The sequence below is a fragment of the Adiantum capillus-veneris genome, chromosome 20 (assembly GCF_014529385.1).
Source record: "Adiantum capillus-veneris isolate H3 chromosome 20, ASM1452938v2, whole genome shotgun sequence".
In the NCBI taxonomy this organism is placed as follows: domain Eukaryota; kingdom Viridiplantae; phylum Streptophyta; class Polypodiopsida; order Polypodiales; family Pteridaceae; genus Adiantum; species Adiantum capillus-veneris.
Window position 1 is genome coordinate 149311793 of NC_140950.1, and position 3723 is coordinate 149315515.

Below are 3723 nucleotides of genomic sequence, written 5' to 3' on the forward strand. Positions count from 1 at the left end.
ATGAAAGCATGGGTGTGGCTCTATGCGAAGCATACAGTTGGATAAGGCCATAGAGACGGAGATAATGGCAACTATGTGTCATAAAAAATAATATCTAACTTTACCAAATGATTTTCTCATGTTAAACTGATCACTTAATATGGGAAGATAAAAGAGGAACAAGAGTTAGTATATATGTGCTTCTAAACCTATCTCAACAGGGGGTCAAAAGAAGAAATGGTTGCATCTCAACAGGGGTCCAAAAGGAGACGGTCTACCAAAGAGCAATGTGCAATAAGTGTTTTTAGTTTTACCTCGACAAGGGACCAAGAGGAGAGATGGTTACATCTCAAAAGGGGTCCAAACGGAGGTAGTCTATCAAAGAGCAACGTGCATCTAATGGAGCTTAAAAGACCTTAGAGTTAGTTTAATTAAAGACCTCCAAAAGTTAGTGTTAAAAAGTCCTTTGACCTTACGCAAGCTAGGGCTAACCTTGAGGTGGGAATCATATCCAGGCATGAGGTACTAAGACACTTAAAGTGGTTGTGGGAACCTTGTCCAAAGCTTGAGGTGATTTTTATGCTTAAATGACTAAGGTTTTTGAAATATTAAATTTCAAAGATAAATTCTCCAGAGGCATGAACCGTTCATGCTTGATTGACTAAGGCTTGAAGTATTCAATTCAAAAAAAATGACCTAAGAAGCATAAAAGACACACACTTTGGCTATGGAATGCAAATCCAACCAAGAGCCATGCTTCAATGCTTAAGCTTGCCATCTTATTCATCTTCATTACTAAGCTATTATGATATTCTAAGCAAGAAGAGTGATGATAAGTGAGGAACTATTTCTTTCTCCTATGGAATGTTTCTTCTTCCTTTTCCCTACTCTCATCCCCCACTAGCTCTCTCCACCTTCGAAGGTGTTTTGAGCCTTGGGATAGTTAATGCTTTTTGTAAAGTTTATGTTAAACTCGTGATGCATGAAGCTTTTCATATTCATAGCACCACCAAGGTCACAAGGAACACAAAGATTGTATTGTAACAAAGTCTCTCTTGATGGGAGAATCTATAATACAAACGCTTTTGGAGGGGGGACCGGCTCCAAGTAAATCCGGTTCTCAACTATTGTCATGTTCTCTAATACTCTCTCTCTTGCAAAAGTATTTTTCATGCCAAGTTAATTAAGTACTATGTTTATGTCGCTACTATCAATTACGTTCACACTCTATGTTCTCAAAGTGATCTCAAAAAAATGCTCACCTTAATTCTCTTAATTCCGCTACTCTCAAAGTTCATAGGCCATTCCCATTGCATTGGTATCAGAGCATTTGGTTTCTCTTTTCTTGCTTAAGAAGAGAGGTCCTTACGTAACCTATTATTGGTTGATTTTTTAAATTATATTTGGGTAAGTGGGATTGAGATCTATTATTGGTTTTGTTGAGCCCACTATGTGGGATATGGTGCACACCTCGAAAGCTTTGGTCTTAATAATGGGGTCTTTTTAGACTTGCCTACGACTTTACCATTATTGAGCCATAAGAAGTCCCTGAAATAAGCTATCCCTCGGAAATTCTGCTATGTTAGACCCACCCCACTACTCTCTATAATTAACCAATTCGAGCTGTGGGTGTAGATACTTAAGTGCTTATTTTCAAAGGGTAAGAGGAGTAGCAACTAAGGTTTTGAATTTCCAAAGGATACAATAAGTAAACACATAAGTAGTATAATTAGCATGGCTGACAATAACCAAGAGAGTAGAATGAACATTGATAACTTTGATTTTGCACATGAAGGTGCTAATGATGATGCTCTATGTTTATCAATTATCTTGTTACTAGGTTGCATCAGGCTATGGGCAACCCTATTTTGCAAGCCGAAGTTACCTAAGAACTTCGTGCTTATGGGATTTCTCTTCCTCTCCAAGAGGAGAGAGAGAGTTTAGGAGGCCTCTTGATGAGACTCCCAAAAGAAGACTCTCTCCCATAAGAGAGGAGAAATCCAAAGAACGAGAAAGAAGTGAATCCCTAAGTTCCTCTAAAGATGTGGCTCCATGAAGACGGTGGTCTAAACTATTGTCAACTCCTCCAAAGAGGAAATGGTCAACCCATAGTCCTTGTCCTCGTCATTCCAAAAGGGAAGAGAGGAAACAAAGGAAGAAAAAGGCAAGAAAGAGGTTACCCCCTTCTCCTTCTTCATCACCTTCCTCCTCTTCCGATAAAAGCAATAGTTATTCTCCTAGAGAATACAAGAGGAGAGAACATTGCAAAACTTACCCTGCATGGCGAAGGTCCCAAAAGCTTAAGAAATTCAAAGGGGGAGAAAATAGTATCTCTTTTCTCACCTATGATGGCACCTTTGATGCCACCAACAAAGTCTTGGCCTTCATCCCACAATTTGATGAGACCTTTGGAGACGAGGGCTTTACGAAGTCCTCCAAAATACGCCATGTAGCTATGCACTCCCAGAAATCTACTCGTCAATGGTGGGCTAGCCTTCATGGAAACGACGAGGCCCCAAAGACACAGAAAACTCTATGAGTTCCATCATGAAGAAATTCCTTGCAAGCGATGCAAAGGACAAAGTGCTTACCAAATGGCGAAGTTTGAAGCTACTCTTCAACGAGTCTATCCACAAATATTTAAACAAGCTTTGGTATTTACATCTCAAAGCGACAATTTTTCAAAGGATAGACTTCATCGAACAAAAGCAACAATTTTGTGCAGTATTACTGTGAAGAAATGGCCGAGTATGTCCACTCACAACAGCCTAGCACTACCACCGAAGTCATCCACCAGACTATGGTTGCTTCAAGGATTGATTTCCAACAAGGGTCAAGAAGAAAATTCAAGTCCATGGGAAACAAGGATTGAAATGAAGCTAAAGGTAAGAGCAATGCTCAAAACTCTTCCCAAGGCAATACAAACACCAAAAACAACAAGGCCAAGGAGAAAGGAGCTTACAAAGGTAAAAATAATCTCTCTCCTAATGAATTGGAGGCCTTTCGTAAAGAACATAAATGATTTAAGTGTGGGGAGCAAGGACATGGTTATCGTTCTTGCCCCAAAAGACATGTACTCAATGATACTCCTAGAGCTTCCATGGTTGAAGCTCCAAAAGAGGATACTCATTACAAAGGCTCATTACTCTCCTACGCTTGGGGAAAATTAAGGGAGCATGATGCCTTCATCTTGTTTGACCCTGGCTCCACTCGCAACTTTATATTGACGGAGTTGGCCACCAAGTTAGGCATTCAAGATTTTGAGATGGGAGATATTGAAACTACCGATGCAGCTTTCAAGGGATAGCAAGCCTGCGTTACTCCCTTGATTGGGAAGTTGAGGCTTCATGTCCAAAGCTAGGTCAACAAAGAAGACTTCTTTTTACCTCGCCAACATAAGAATGTTATCCTAGGGGCACCGTGGTTCAACTGCATGGCTGCCAACATGAAGTTCCCTAAAAGGAGAATCTATTTCACCTACAGGGAAAAGAGCATGTACGTAGATGCTAATGAGTTGGGGAACACCATATCCCTGGTAAATACGCTTGCTTTTGATAAGTCAATAAAAAGGTCTATTTTTGCGTATATGATTTTTGTTAGAGAATCTGTAAATGATTCTAATGTTTTCAAGTAGCAAAAGAAATCAAAAGGAATTAGAATTGTTTAATTTCCTAAATGGGTTCCAAGATGTTTTCATTGATGGCATCCCTAATGAGCTACCTCGAAAATGAGGGGATGATGACC